Genomic DNA, 17,087 nt, shown 5'->3' with positions numbered 1-17,087 from the left:
CACTCCCCACCCCCACCCCTCTCCACTCCCCACCCTCACCCCCTCTCCTCACCCCACCCCCATTCCCCTCTCCTCACCCCTCCCCCATTCCCCTCACCACTCCCCTCCCCCATTCCCCACTCCCCACTCCCACCCCCCAATCCCCACACCTCCCCCACCCCCCCCCCAACCACCCCCCACCCCCCATCCCCACTCCACACCCTCCCCCATCCCCTCTCCACACCCCACCCCCATCCCACTCCCCACCCCACCCCCCAACCCCCTCCTCACCCCTCACCCACCCCCACCCTCCACCCCCTCCCCCATCCCCTCTCCACTCCCCTCCCCCATTCCCCTCACCTCACCCCTCCCCCCCCCCTCTCCACTCCCCTCCCCCATCCCCTCTCCTCACCCCCACCCCATTCCCCTCTCCTCACCCCTCCCCCAATTCCCCTCTCCACTCCCCTCCCCCCATTCCCCTCTCCTCACCCCTCTCCCACCCCCTCTCCACTCCCCTCCCCCATTCCCCTCTCCTCACCCCTCCCCCATTCCCTCTCCTCACCCCTCCCCCATTCCCCTCTCCTCACCCCTCCCCCCACCCCCTCTCCACACCCCTCCCCCATTCCCCTCTCCTCACCCCTCCCCCACCCCCTCTCCACTCCCCTCCCCATTCCCCTCTCCACTCCCCTCCCCCACCCCCTCTCCTCACCCCTCCCCCATTCCCCTCTCCACTCCCCTCCCCCACCCCCTCTCCACTCCCCTCCCCCATTCCCCTCCTCCTCACCCCTCCCCATTCCCCTCTCCACTCCCCTCCCCCACCCCCTCTCCACTCCCCTCCCCCATTCCCCTCTCCACTCCCCTCTCCACACCCCTCCCCCATTCCCCTCTCCACTCCCCTCCCCCATTCCCCTCTCCACTCCCCTCTCCACACCCCTCCCCCATTCCCCTCTCCACTCCCCTCCCCCATTCCCCTCTCCACTCCCCTCTCCACACCCCTCCCCCATTCCCCTCTCCACTCCCCTCTCCACACCCCTCCCCCATTCCCCTCTCCACTCCCCTCCCCCATTCCCCTCTCCTCACCCCTCCCCCATTCCCCTCTCCTCACCCATTCCCCTCTTCACTCCCCTCCCCCATTCCCCTCTCCTCACCCCTCCCCCATTCCCCTCTCCTCACCCCCCTCACTACCCCTCACTTCCTCCCTCTCCTTCCCCAATCTAACCCTGTTTAGTGGGAGTTCGGCTCAATCTGAGGGAGTCCTGTCTCAGTTTGTGTGAGTGATATTTATAAAACCACAACAGCACCAAGAAACACTGTCCGGGTCATTCAACTGGGGTGTGCAGCGCTTCCAGATTGGGTGCTAACTCGGACAGATCTCAGACCTTCGGGGTCTCACTGGCCCCTGTGTCCTCTCCATGACCCACCCCACCCCCCCCACCCCCTCACCCCCACCCCCCAGCTCAGCCCACCCCCTCACCCCCACCCCCCCCAGCTCAGCCCACCCCCCTCAACACCAATCCCAGCCCATCCCCACCCCCCTCACCCCCACCCCCCAGACCATCCCCACCCCCTCACCCCCACCCCCCAGCCCATCCCCACCCCCACCCCCACCCCCCAGCCCATCCCCACCCCCCTCACCCCACCCCCCAGCCCATCCCCACCCCCACCCCCACCCCCCCAGCCCCGTCCCCACCCCCACCCCCACCCCCACCCCCCAGCCCATCCCCACCCCCACCCCCACCCCCCAGCCCATCCCCACCCCCACCCCCACCCCCCCAGCCCATCCCCACCCCCTCAGCCCACCCCCCTCAACACCAATCCCAGCCCATCCCCACCCCCTCACCCCCACCCCCCAGCCCATCCCCACCCCCACCCCCACCCCCCCAGCCCATCCCCACCCCCTCATCCCCACCCCCCCCAGCCCATCCCCACCCCCACCCCCACCCCCACCCCCAGCCCATCCCCACCCCCACCCCCACCCCCCAGCCCATCCCCACCCCCTCACCCCACCCCCCAGCCCATCCCCACCCCCACCCCCCACCCCCCCAGCCCATCCCCACCCCCTCATCCCCACCCCCCAGCCCATCCCCACCCCCTCACCCCCACCCCCACCCCCACCCCCATCAGCACCAACCCTCAGCTCATCCCCACCCCCTCACCCCCCCCCCTCACCCCCACCCCCCCACCCCCTCACCCCACCCTCCCCCCCCACCCCCTCACCCCCACCCCTCCAACCATGTCTGTCTCCAGGGAAAGGGAACTGTCAACATTGATCACATCATTCCTAGATGTCTTCCTGAATTACTGTCCTTGTGCTCCCAACCCTGACTCCCTTACACCGTATTCACCCAGCATGTACCCGGCCAAGTGCCATTGTACCACATAAACTATCGTTAGTGATAGTGACAGTGACATAACCGGGTCAGTTAATCCAGTTACAGTCCACATTCCTATTGCTAGAAGACCTTATGAGGAGGTTATAACTAATTAACTACAGCATTGTGTAGTTACTGTGTAACACACCAACGTAGCAGCTAACTCACACCCTGCACATCCTGACAAACAACAAGGTTTACTCATTACACTGTCACTGGTTAAGGGGTTTATTTCCCAATGTTGGTTAAGGGATTCAGGGATTACTGGTTAAGGGGATTTTCTTCTGATATTGTTTAAGGTGTTCAGGGGTTCGTGGTTAAGAGGTTTATTTCCCCATGTTATTTAAGGGGTGAACATTGGCCAGATTCTTTGTATTCCTTCAGTCTGGGCTGAGACATATAACATAGAACATAGAAAAATACAGCGCAGTACAGGCCCTTTGGCCCTCGATGTCGCGCCGATCCAAGCCCACCTAACCTACACTAGCCCACTATCCTCCATATGCCTATCCAATGCCCGTTTAAATGCCCATAAAGAGGGAGAGTCCACCACTGCTACTGGCAGGGCATTCCTTGAACTCACGACTCGCTGAGTAAAGAATCTACCCCTAACATCTGTCCTATACCTACCACCCCTTAATTTAAAGCTATGCCCACTCGTAATAGCTGACTCCATACGTGGAAAAAGGTTCTCACTGTCAACCCTATCTAAACCCCCTAATCATCTTGTACACCTCTATCAAGTCACCCCTAAACCTTCTTTTCTCCAATGAAAACAGCCCAAGTGCCTCAGCCTTTCCCCGTACGATCTTCCCACCATACCAGGCAACATCCTGGTAAACTTCCTCTGCACCCGTTCCAGTGCCTCCACATCCTTCCTATAGTATGGCGACCAAAACTGCACACAATATTCCAGATGCGGCCGCACCAGAGTTTTATACAACTGCAGCATGACCTCAGGACTCCGGAACTCAATTCCTCTACCAATAAAAGCCAGTACGCCATATGCCTTCTTCACTGCACTATTTACCTGGGTGGCAACTTTCAGAGATCTGTGTACATGGACACCAAGATCCCTCTGCTCTTCCACACTACCAAGTATCCGACCATTAGCCCAGTACCCCATCTTTTTGTTACTCTTACTAAAGTGAATCACCTCACACTTACCCACATTGAACTCCATTTGCCACCTTTCTGCCCAGCTCTGCAACTTATCTATATCCCGCTGTAACCTGACACATCCTTCCTCACTGTCAACAACTCCACCGACTTTCGTATCATCCGCAAACTTGCTCACCCAACCTTCTAGCCCCTCCTCCAGGTCATTTATAAAAATGACAAACAGCAATGGTCCCAAAACAGATCCTTGCGGAACACCGCTAGTAACTGCACTCCATGATGAACCTTTACCATCAACTACTACCCTCTGTCTTCTTCCAGCCAGCCAATTCCTAATCCAAACCTCCAACTCCCCCTCAATGCCGTACCTCCGTATTTTTTGCAGGAGCCTACCATGGGGAACCTTATCAAATGCCTTGCTATTTTACATCACCCTGTGGGGGGCCAAGGGGGTGGGCAGATATCACTGTTGGTTCAATCATCTCTTTTGGAATGTGAGCCCTTTGCCAGTGCAGCACCCCCTCAGGAGCACGCGGTACCCGCCCAGGGTCACCCTCACACCCACAGACAGGATCCCCTGACCCAGAGGTGACTGTTCTAGCTCCTGAACCACAGCAAAATACCCATATACCAAAATAAAATGCTGACTCCAGACTGGAGCAAATTTTAAATGAGTTCTACCCTGCTTTAACACATTGGACGGAGGAATATTTGCAAGAGCTTTGCTAAGAACATATTAATAAAACTAATTATTGCAAATATTCATTAGACAGCTGCTCACTGTCTGCTGTCTGGATCACTCACCTATCGTTGCCAGTTAGATACAGCTGAACAGTAAAGATGGATCCCACAGGTTTGGTCTCAGCCCCACAGTGTTCAGTCATTCCTGAAAGCCTAGAGAATGTTTGAGGCCAGCTTCTATCGCGGGGATTACATTGGGTTCCTATGACTCACTCACTCACCTGTTCAGCCTGCCTATTGTAAAGGTTTACAGCTCTTGGCTATTTCTCGAACCCAGTCTCCAATCATTCACAGCTCTCACACCCAGTCACTGTGCTGTTAACCTGGTTAAAAGTCACGGCACACCTTTAAGCTTTCACATCCCCCTCTGTACAGCTGGGCTAATGTAGACACATCCCTTTCCCCCTGCAGTCACGTCTGGGCCAGACTGGGTAAGGATGGTAGATTGCCCTCGTTGATGGGCATTAGAAAACCCAGTGGGATTTACTAATGACCCGGCGACGACATAATTATTTCGTACAAGACTGGATTCTGCTCCAGATGTGATTCATTCGACTGAGTTAAGGAGGGGACTTTAACCTCCTGCAGCTGCCACTGTGGGATTCCAAATGGTTTGACCCTCAGTCGGTTGGAAAGTGGGGGGGTGGGCTGGAGGGGTCTGTGACCTACTCACCCCTGCACCTTCCCACCCAATCACCGCTCAGAAATGTCCATGTGGATGGGGCACGATGTGGGGCAGACCCCCAATAAATCACCTCATCCTAACGGAGTGGTGTTTTACCCAAGACAGGGGGAGACTCAGACCGGGGAGGGGGAGCAGCTTTCCCTGCCTGGGGGGGGTGGGGGTTGGGTCAGATGGATGGAGCCTCTTGCAGCTTTCCCCCTCCCTCTCCCCATCCCCCCCTCACTGCTGGCCAGATCGATGGAATCAGCTAGCTTTCCCTTTCCCAGACTTTATAATCTGAAATGGAATTTGGACTCCTATAACTGAGCCAGCAGGAAAGTTTTGCAACTTGAAAAACAATATCCCTGAAGTGTGCAATCCATTGTTGTTGTTTTTTGAAGAAGGATGAGGGAGAATTTGAGACTGAGCAGCACACAGAATTTTCCCAGTCCAGGAAAGTCTGCCCAGTGAAAGGTCTCTGACAGGTCCAGCTCCAGCGGGTTACAAAGCTGTACGTGGTTACAGCCGCAGATGAACAACACCCAGAGTCTGCAGACCCCATCACCTCCTCCCTCTCCCTCTCCCTCGCTCTCTCTCTCTCTCTCTCTCTCTCTGTGTCTGTCCACCTCTCTCTTCCCCACCTTTCTCTCCTCTATTTCTCTTTCTCTCTATTCCATAGAATCCCTACAGCATGGAAACAGGCCCTTCGGCCCAGTAAGTCCATACCAACCCTCTGAAGAATAACTCACCTAGAACCATTCCCCATTATGGCACTGGCATGGTAACTCAGTGGTTAGCACTGCTGCTTCACAGCACCAGGGACCCAGGTTCGATTCCAGCCTCGGGTGACTGTCTGTGTGGGGTTTGCACATTCTCCCTGTCTCTGTGTGGGTTTCCTCCCACAGTCCAAAGACGTGCAGGTCAGGGTGGATTGGCCATGCTAAATTACCCATCGTGATAGGTGCATTAATCAGTGGGGAATGGATCTGGGTGGGTTACTCTTTGGAGGGTCGGTGTGGACTGGTTGAGCCGAAGGGCCTGTTTCCACACTGTAGGGAATCTAATCTAATTACGCCTGACGAATGCACATAACCTACACATTTCTGTACACAATGGTCAATTCACCTGAACCTGCACACCCTCAAACTATGGGAGGAAACCCACACAGATGCGGGGAGCATGTGCAAACTCCACACAGACAGTTGCCCGAGGCTGGGATCGAACCCAGGTCCCTGATGCTTTGAGGCAGCAGTGTGAGTCACCGTGCCACCCCCCCTCTCTCTTCTACCCTTTAATTCCTCTCACTCTCTCCACCTCTCTCTTTCCCTCTGTCTCCTCCCATTTCTTCCACTCTCTTTCTCTTCCCTTCTCTATCCACACTCACTCTCCCATCCCTCCAATCTCTCCTCATCTCTATTCCCATCCCCCCACCACCTCACTCTCTACCCAAGAGGGAAAAAGGCACCACAGACATGAAAGCTGAAAATAAGAATTCATCGCAGCAAATGCCTAGGTCTAGCTGACCAGCCATTGATTTGTGAAGTGACCGTCACTGTGTGGTCAGCAGTGTGTCGGTGTGGCTCAGATCAGACGCATTGTGAAAGAAATAATGTTCCACCTCATGGTCTGGACTTTTGATTTCCAGAATTTTATTTCCCTGAATATATTCTGAATCCATCCATAATAAATGTTTTATACGGTGTGTCTTTTGCCTGTCCTCACTGTGAGTGAGGGAATGTTTGTGTATTTGGGGGTGAGGACTGTAGTTTAAGTTGTAGAGTTAGTCGTTGGTGATGAAACTTGGTGTGAATTACTTCTGTCCCGAGCAGCGGTCAGTCAGGGAAAGGGTCACCTCAGTGATCTCATTGGGATTTGGTACACATGTATTGTTTCAGCATGGGAATGGGAACAAAAATTATAATTCCAGTGTCCAAGAGGGTGAGAGTAGTGAGGTCAGAAATGAGGTTTCTAGGTGGCAACAGATCACCAGCAGGCAGGAGGGTGGTTTGAAGTGAGTCTACTTCAATGCCAGAAGCATCCAGAATAAGGTGGATGAACTTGCAGCATGGGTTGGTACCTGGGACTTCGATGAGCATGGGTTGGTACCTGGGACTTCGATGTTGTGGCCATTTCAGAGACATGGATAGAGCAGGAACAGGAATGATTGTTGCAGGTTCTGGGATTTAGATGTTTCAGTAAGAACAGAGAAGATGGTAAAAGAGGGGGAGGTGTGGCATTGTTGGTCAAGGACAGTATTACGGTTGCAGAAAGGATGTTTGAAGACTCATCTACTGAGGTAGTTTGGGCTGAGATTAGAAACAGGAAAGAAGAGGTTACCCTGTTGGGAGGTTTCTCGAATCGTTTGAGAGACATAGAGGAAAGGATTGTAAAAATGATTCAGGACAGGAGTGATTTGTTATGGTGGCTTTAACTTTCCAAATATTGACTGGGAACATTGTAGTACGAGTACTATAGATGGGTCAGTTTTTGTCCAGTGTGTGCAGGAGGGCTTCCTGACACAGTATGTAAACAGGCCTACAAGGGGCGAGGCCACATTGGATTTGGTACTGGGTAATGAACCCAGCCAGGTGTTAGATTTGGGGGTAGATGAGTACTTTGGTGGTAATGGCCACAATTTTACTTTAGCGATGGAAAGGGATAGGTATATACTGTGGGGCAAGAGTTACAGTTGGGGGAAAGACAATTATGATGCGATTAGGCAAGATTTAGGATGCATAGGATGGAGAAGGAAACTGAAGGGGATGGGCACAATTGAAATGTGGAGCTTATTCAAGGACCACCTACTGTGTGTCCTTGATAAGTATGTACCGGTCAGGCAGGGAGGAAGTGGTCAAGCGAGGGAGCCGTGGTTTACTAAGGAAGTTGAATCTCTTGCCAAAAGGAAGATGAAGACTTATGTTAGAATGAGATGTGAAGGCTCAGTTAGGGTGATCGAGAGTTACAAGGTAATCAGGAAAGACCAAAAGAGAGAGCTCAGAAGAGCCAGGAGGGGACATGAGAAGTCATTGGTGGATAGGATCAGGGTAAACCCTAGGGCTTCCTATAGCTATATCAGGATTAAAAGAATAACTGGAGTAAGATTAAGGCCCAATCAAGGATAGTAGTGGGAAGTTGTGTGTGGAGTCAGAGGAGATAGGGGAGGCACTAAATAAATACTTTTTGTCGGTATTCACACAGGAAAAAGACAACATGGTCGAGGAGAATACTGAGATACAGGCTACTAGATGAGATGGGATTGAGGTTCATAAGAAGGAGGTGTTAGCAATTCTGGAAAGTGTGAAAATAGATACATCCCTTGGGCCAGATGGGATTTATCCTAGGACTCTCTGGGAAGCCAGGGAGGAGATTGCAGAGCCTTTGGCTTTGATCTTTGTGTCATCAATGTCTACAGAAATAATGCCAGAAGACTGGAGGATAGCAAATGTTCCCTTATTCAAGAAGGGGAGTAGAGACAACCCTGTTAATTATAGACCAGTGAGCCTTACTTTGGTTGTGGATTATAAGAGAGAGGATTTATAATCATCTGGAAAGGAATAAGTTGATTAGAGATAATCAACACGGTTTTGTGAAGGGTAGGTCGTGCTTCACAAAGCTTATTGAGTTGGTTGAGAAAGTTACCAAACAGTTGGATGACGGTAAAGTGGTTGATGTGGTGTATATGGATTCCATTAAGGCGTTTGATAAGGTTCCCCACGGTAGGCTATTGCACAAAATACAGAGGCATGGATTGAGGGGGATTTAGTGATTTGGATCAGAAATTGTCGAGCTGAAAGAAGACACAGGGTGGTGGTTGATGGGAAATAGTCATCTTGATGTTCAGTTACTAGTGGTATACTGTAACGATCTGTTTTGGGGCCACTGCTGTTTATAAATGACCTGGGTGAGGGCATAGAAGGGTGGGTTAGTAAATTTGCAGATGACATTAATGTCGGTGGAGTTGTGGATAGTGTCAAAGGATGTTGTAGGTTACAGGGGGACATAGATAAGCTGCAGAGCTGGGCTGAGAGATGGCAAATGGAGTTGAATGTGGAAAAGTGTGAAGTGATTCACTTTGGCAGGAGCGACAGAAATAAGGAATATTGGGTTAATGGTAAGATTCTTGGGAGTGTAGATGAGCAGAGAGATCTCGGTGTCCATGTACATAGATCCTTGAAAGTTGCCACCCAGGTTGATAGGGTTGTTAAGGCGGCGTACAGTGTGTTAGCTTTTATTGTTAGAGGGATTGAGTTTCAGAGCCATGAGGTTATGCTGCAGCTGTACAAAACTCTGGTGCGGCCGCACTTTGTATTGTGTACAGTTCAGGTCACCGCATTGTAGGAAGGATGTGGAAGCTTTGGAAAGGGTTCAGAGGAAATTTACCAGGATGTTGCCTGGTATGGAGGGGAGGTCTTATGGGGAAAGGCTGAGGGACTTGAGGCTGTTTTCGTTTAGAGTCAAGAAGGTTGTGAGGTGACTTAATTGAGACATATAAGATAATCAGAGAGTTAGATAGGGTGGACAGGGAGAGCCATTTTCCTCAAATGGTGATGGCGAGCACGAGGGGACACAGCTTTAAATAGAGGGATGATAGATATGGGACAGATGTCAGAGGTAGCTTCTTTACTAAGAGAGTAGTAAGGACATGGAACGCACTGCCTGCAACAGTAGTAGACTCACCCACTTTAAGGGCATTTAAATGGTCATTGGATAAACATATGGACAATAATGGAATAGTGTAGGTTAGATGGGCTTCAGATTGGTTCCACAGGTTGGCACAACATCGAGGGCTGAAGGGCCTGTACTGCGCTGTAATGTTCTATGTTCTATGTTCTCCTGTGATGACTAGTACAACAGTGGGCCATAATTAGCAGTGCCCAGTTAACACATTTTTCTGGTCATTCATTCTGCGAGGTCTATGAGTCAAAGTACCCAAAAGGTTTCCCTTCCCCCTGATTGAAACGCCAATAGATGGTTACCCCATTAACCTCCCTGACAGCTCCCTGTGCCTTGAAACCGACCAATGGGGAGCCACTCTCACCTTGATCAATACAAAAGACAAGATGACACCTTGGCATTCCAAAAACTCTCCAAAACTTTCTTGGAGCAAGTTTGACTCCGTACCACACCAAGTAATACACAGGAGAGAGCTGACCAAAGGCTTCATCAAAGAGGTCAGTTTTCCAGAGGACAGCAGGAGTTTGTGCAGCAGCCAGTGGGTAATTGTAGATCTCCGAGCTCAGGCCAGTGCGAGAGACGAGACTTGGAGAGTGAGAGATCACCAATGGTTGTGGGACAAAAGGGAAGAACAGAGATAGTGAAGGGATAGGACACGGAGAGTGTGAAATGGAGGCATTGACAGACCAGGAGCCATTGTAGGTGAGTATGCACAAGGAGAGTTGGGAGGGTGGATACAGGTATCCCCAGCTTTGTGAATGTTTGCTTTAAGTCGCTTCGTTTTTACGAAAGACCTACATTGTTCCTGTTTTCACAAATCTGAAGATTTTCGCTTTTACAAAAAATGTTGAAATCATTCCCATATAAATCATACATCTTCACTTTACGTCATTTTCAGGTTATGAAAGGTTTCCTGGGAACGCTGTATTTTGGGATAGCAGGGGATTTTGGGATACTTGTACAGGGAGCTGGGATCTGATCGGTTCCACTTTAGGGGAAGTGGAAGATGATCCATAAAGTGGAGTGTGGGTGAAGGCTTCAGCAGCAGATGAGCAGATGTGCAGCACAGACAGAGGATGTTCTGGGAGATCTTGCTGAGGAAAACTAACCCAATCTAAAACAAGATGTGACAGTCCCGAATGGTCAGGCTGGGTCAAGCAAGCAGTCTGAGAGAGACAACTGTACAACAGCATCCCCAGCTGCAGGCTGTTCTCCAGGCCTGTTCAACATTTGTTCACAGGGGATGGGGGTTACTGGCTGGGGCAGTATTTATTGACGGACTCTAGTTGCCCCTTGAGAAGGTGGGGGTGAGCTGCCTTGTTGAACCACTGCTGGCTGTGTGCTGTAGGTAGACTCTGAATGCTATTAAGGAGGGAATTCCAGGATTCTGACCCAGCGACACTGAAGGAACAGCGATATATTTGCAAGTCAGGATGGGGAGTGGCTTGGAGAGGAAGTTGCAGGGGGTGGAGTTCCCATTTATTGTCTGCTGTCCTCCTTCTCGATGGAAGCGTTCATATGATTGTAAGGTGATGTCTGAGGACATTTGGTGAATTTCTGCAGTGTGCCTTGTAAGTGCTGCTCCTGAGCGTCAGTGGTGATAGTAATTGTGGTGGGTGCATGGTTGTGGGGTTGGAGTGGGTGTTTGTGGATGTGGTGCCAATCAAGGGGCTGCTTTGTCCTGGATGGTGTCGAGCTTCTTGAGTGTTGTTGGAGCTGCCCCCATCCAGGGCAAGTGGGGAGTATTCCATCACACTCCAGACTTGTGCCTTGTAGATGGTGGGACAGGCTTTGGGGAGTCAGGAGGGGAGTTACTCACTGCAGGATTCCCAGGCTCTGTGACCTGCTCTTGTAACTGCTGTGTTTATGTGGTGAGTCCAGTTCATTTTTTGCTCAATGGTAACCTCAGAGTGTATTCCAGGCTGCCAACATTTCTGCTGGGTCTGCCCTGCCAGTGGGACAGGACATACCCAGGGATGGTGATGCTGGAGTCCAGGACATTGCCTGTAAGATATGCTTCCGTGAATGTGAGTGTGTCAGGCTGCTACTTCACCAATCTGTGAGATACCTCTCCCAATATTGGCACTGTCCCCCAGATGGGAGAAAGTGAGGACTGCAGATACTGGAGATCAGAGCTGAAAAATGTGTTGCTGGAAAAGCGCAGCAGGTCAGGCAGCATCCAAGGAACAGGAGAATCAACGTTTCGGGCATGAGCCCTTCTTCAGGATTCTTGCTGCGCTTTTCCAGCAACCCATTTTCAGCTCTGTCCCCCAGATGTTGGTGATGGTCACGGGGCTGAGGCTGCTGCTGCTGGTCCATCTGGTTCCATTTCATTTCAGAACTTTGACATGATTTGATACAACTGAGGGTCTGACTCAGGCTTTTCAGAGAACAATTAAAGGTTGGTCAGTGTCCAACTGGATTGAAACATTGGCCGAAGCTCAGAAAGCAGTGAGTTGTGATCAATTGTCGTTTTCCAGAGTGGACAATGATGCACAGAGACATTTCCCAAGGGTCAGTGCTAGAAACATTACAGGGTTTGTGTAATTAAGGAGTTTTGCTGAAAAAGCCCCATTTTGTTGATGGTTTTCATTCAGTTCAGGACCGTTCACAAGAATACTATCCCAAAGGAAGACAGCAGCTTTATTTTTTTTTCCGCTTTTGCCAGTGTTTGGGCTATGGCAGGTCCCAGTGTTTAAGGAAGTGAGATGGATTAAATGTGTAACTCAGCTCTTGTTGTTTGTTCACAGGGTGAGACAGGGGCAATGGGGTCCCCCTGGTCCTCCTGGAGAAGACGGGGAACAGGTGAGTCTGTGCAGCTCCTTCTTCTCTCTTCATTAAATGAATCCGCATTCAGAATCTAATAGGATCTACTCTCTCCTCCGAACCGTCCCTGACCCTCCAGCGAAGTATCTACTTTGATCTTTTGTTTTCCTCAGGGTGACGATGGAGAGATTGGTCCACGAGGGTTACCTGGTGAAGCTGTAAGTTATTATTTTGAAATAATCTTCTACAAATCAATTCTCTCTATGTGGCAAACAATGTCAGAAATACAAGACACAGGATCCCTAGTTTACAAATCTAGAAATAGATAATAACAGCAAGAAGGTTACAAGAAAATTTCATCACTCCCTGGGTAGGCCTCAGCTGGTGCATAGTTTGCAAATGAAAGGGCGGTTCTTGGTTTAGTTGAAACAAAGGAAGGTTGCCTGGTAGTGATCATAATTCACTTAGAATTAGACTCAAGACAGCAGCTTTACTGTGTGAGATCTGAGAGCTCATTGGTTGGCAAGTGAACTCTGATTGGTAGCAGGATGGCCATGGAGAAAGCAACAATTAATGATGATTGACAGTTAACTTCCATTTACACTCAGCATGTTGAGTCTGATTGGTCAGGAGCTGCCTTAAGAAATCAATAAGTGATTGGCTGTCGTCTATTGTGTCACTATCTTGTATCCAACCAGCTTATGCTTGAAAAACCACCATACGGTGTTCATGTGATCAAGCAATTGGGCAACATTTGTTAAATAATCTTGAATATGCAAATAATTTTGCTGACACCAATTTAAGTGCACCCACACCTCCTCCCTCCCCTCTATCCAAGGCCGTAAAGGAGCCTTCCACATCCATCAAAGTTTTACCTGCACATCCACCAACATCATTTATTGTATCCGTTGCTCCCGACGTGGTCTCCTCTACATTGGGGAGACTGGGCGCCTCCTAGCAGAGCGCTTTAGGGAACATCTCCGGGACACCCGCACCAATCAACCAAACCGCCCCGTGGCCCAACATTTCAACTCCCCCTCCCACTCTGCCGAGGACATGGAGGTCCTGGGCCTCCTTCACCGCCGCTCCCTCACCACCAGACGCCTGGAGGAAGAACACCTCATCTTCCGCCTCGGAACACTCCAACCCCAGGGCATCAATGTGGACTTCAACAGTTTCCTCATTTCCCCTTCCCCCGCCTCATCCCAGTTCCATCCTTCCAGCTCAGCACTGTCCCCATGACCTGTCCTACCTGTCCATCTCCCTTCCCACCTATCCACTCCACCCTCCTCTCTGACCATCACCTTTACCCCCACCTCAATCCACCTATTGCACCCTCGGCTACTTTCCCTCCAACCCCACTCCTCTCCCATTTATCTCTGAGCCCCCCAACCCACAAGCTTCATTCCTGATGAAGGGCTTTTGCCTGAAACATCGATTCTCCTGCTCCTCGGATGCTGCCTGACCTGCCTCACTTTTCCAGCACCACACTCTGGACTCTGATCTCCAGCATCTTCAGCCCTCATGTTCTCCCAGGACAATTGGTATTCTTGTGAATTGGCCTGATGAGTGAAAGACAAAAAATTTCAATAAAATGTGCCTTTATTCAGCAATACTCAAGTTCTGTACCACCAGACAGAAATAGACATAAAGAACATCCCATCACCAAACCATCATCTCCCAGACCAGATAGAACCTCATCACCTCAGGAGATCTCCCACCCACAGCTTCCAACCTCATAGTCCGGGAACCCCGCATTGCCCGGTTCTTCCTCCTTTCCAAGATCCACAAGCCTGACCACCCTGGCCGACCCATTGTCTCAGCATGCTCCTGCCCCACTGAACTCATCTCTACCTACCTCGACACTGTCCTATCCCCCCTAGTCCAGGAACTCCCCACATACGTTCGAGACACCACCCACGCCCTCCACCTCCTCCAAGACTTCCGTTTCCCCGGCCCCCAACGCCTCATCTTCACAATGAATATCCAATCCCTCTATACCTCCATCCGCCATGATCAGGGCCTCCAAGGCCTCCGTTTTTTCCTCTCCAGATGTCCCCAACAGAACCCTTCCACCGACACTCTCATTCGTTTGGCCGAACTGGTCCTCAGCCTTAACAATTTCTTCTTTGAATCCTCCCACTTCCTCCAGACCAAAGGGGTAGCCATGGGCACACGTATGGGCCCCAGCTATGCCTGTCTCTTTGTTGGCTATGTAGAACAATTGATCTTCCGTAATTACACCGGCACCACTCCCCACCTCTTCCTCCGCTACATTGATGACTGCATTGGCGCCACCTCGTGCTCCCGCGAGGAGGTTGAGCAATTCATCAACTTCACCAACACATTCCACCCTGACCTTAAATTTACCTGGACCATCTCTGACACCTCCCTCCCCTTCCTGGACCTCTCCATCTCCATTAGTGACGACCGACTTGACACTCACATTTTTTACAAACCCACCGACTCCCACAGCTACCTGGATTACACCTCTTCCCACCCTATCTCTTGCAAAAATGCCATCCCGTATTCCCAATTCCTCCCCCTCCGCCGGATCTGCTCCCAGGAGGACCAGTTCCACCACAGAACACACCAGATGACCTCCTTCTTTAGAAACCGCAATTTCCCTTCCCATGTGGTTAAAGATGCCCCCAACGCATCTCATCCACATCCCGCACCTCTGCCCTCAGACCCCACCCCTCCAACCGTAACAAGGACAGAATGCCCCTGGTGCTCACCTTCCACCCTACCAACCTTCGCATAAACCAAATCATCCACCGACATTTCCGCCACCTCCAAACGGACCCCTCCAACAGGAATATATTTCCCTCCCCACCCCTTTCCGCCTTCCGCAAAGACCGTTACCTCCGTGACTACCTGGTCAGGTCCACACCCCCCTACAACCCACCCTCCCATCCTGGCACTTTCCCCTGCCACCGCAGGAACTGTAAAACCTGTGCCCACACCTCCTCCCTCACCTCTATCCAAGGCCCTAAAGGAGCCTTCCACATCCATCAGAGTTTCACCTGCACATCCACCAATATCATTTATTGTATCCCTTGCTCCCGATGTGGTCTCCTCTACATTGGGGAGACTGGGCGCCTCCTAGCAGAGCGCTTTAGGGAACATCTCCGGGACACTCGCACCAATCAACCAAACCGCCCCGTGGCCCAACATTTCAACTCCCCCTCCCACTCTGCCGAGGACATGGAGGTCCTGGGCCTCCTTCACCGCCGCTCCCTCACCACCAGACGCCTGGAGGAAGAACGCCTCATCTTCCGCCTCGGAACACTTCAACCCCAGGGCATCAATGTGGACTTCACCAGTTTCCTCATTTCCCCTTCCCCCACCTCACCCCAGTTCCAAACTTCCAGCTCAGCACTGTCCCCATGACCTGTCCTACCTGTCCATCTTCCTTTCCACCTATCCACTCCACCCTCCTCTCTGACCTATCACCTCCATCCCCCCTCTATCCACCTGTTGCACTGTCACCTACCTTCTCCCCAGCCCCACCCCCTCCCATTTATTTCTCCACCCCCGAGGCTCCCAGTCTCATTCCTGATGAAGGGCTTTTGCCTGAAACATCGACTCTCCTGCTCCTCAGATGCTGCCTGACCTGCTGTGTTTTTCCAGCATCTAACTGTCAACAATAACGAACTTTGCTGTTGGGATGCAGGGTAAAAGTTGCAACATTTGCCAAAGATATTATGGGCGGCACGGTGGCACAGTGGTTAGCACTGCTGCCTCACAGCGCCTGAGACCCGGGTTCAATTCCCGCCTCAGGCGACTGACTGTGTGGAGTTTGCACGTTCTCCCCGTGTCTGTGTGGGTTTCCTCCGGGTGCTCCGGTTTCCTCCCACACTCCAAAGATGTGCAGGTCAGGTGGATTGGCCATGCTAAATTGCCCTCAGTGTTAGGTGAAGGGGTAAATGTAGATGAATGGGTCTGGGTGGGTCCCTCTTTGGAGGGTCAGTGTGGACTTGTTGGGCTGAAGGGCCTGTTTCCATACTGTAGGGAATCTAATCATATTAAATGTGGAGGAGCAGAAGCAGACGTTGAATTGCTTACAATAAAACATAGGCTCACAGGCAAGTGGCAGGTGATGTTTGACACAGAGAAATGTGAGCTGATAGATTTTGACAGAAGGAACAGGGAAAAGCTTAAGAGATATCTAATGACTCGATTTTAGAGATTGTGCAGGGACAGAAGGTCCAGGGGAGCATATGCACAATCTTTGAAGGTGGTTTGCATGACAGAGAGTGGCCAATAAAGCTTATTGGATTTGGTGATTAGATTAGATTCCCTACAGTGTGGAAACAGGCCCTTCAGCCCAACCAGACCACACCGACCCTCCAAATAGTAACCCACCCAGACCCATTTCCCTACCCTGTATTTGCCCCTGACTAATGCACTTATCACTTTGGGTAATTTAGCATGGCCAATTCGCCTGACCTGCACATCTTTGGACTGTGGGAGGAAACCGGAGCACCCGGAGGAAACCCACACAGACACGGGGAGAATGTGCAAACTCCACACAGACAGTCGCCCGAGGCTGGAATCGAATCGGGTCCCTGGTGCTGTGAGGCAGCAGTGCTAACCACTGAACCCTCGTGCCACCTACCGTGCCGCCTTCATTAACAGAGGTATTGAGAACGAGGGGTGGGGAGTTTTGGGATCAGCATTTATCAAACTTTGACTTGGCTACCGCGAAAGTATTGGATCCAGTTCTGGTCAGCACACTTTGTGAAGGATGTGAAGAATCTTGTGAAGGT

General features: G+C 51.4%; 1 protein-coding gene across 1 annotated transcript in view; it reads left to right on the top strand.

Moving 5' to 3' along the window:
- Positions 1-17,087, top strand: part of fhl1a (four and a half LIM domains 1a) — a 300,533-nt gene that overhangs the window by 146,226 nt on the left and 137,220 nt on the right.

This window comes from Chiloscyllium punctatum, chromosome 25, assembly GCF_047496795.1.
Source record: "Chiloscyllium punctatum isolate Juve2018m chromosome 25, sChiPun1.3, whole genome shotgun sequence".
In the NCBI taxonomy this organism is placed as follows: domain Eukaryota; kingdom Metazoa; phylum Chordata; class Chondrichthyes; order Orectolobiformes; family Hemiscylliidae; genus Chiloscyllium; species Chiloscyllium punctatum.
The sequence above is the reverse complement of the archived record's forward strand: the minus strand, read 5'-3'. Positions and strand labels throughout refer to the sequence as shown.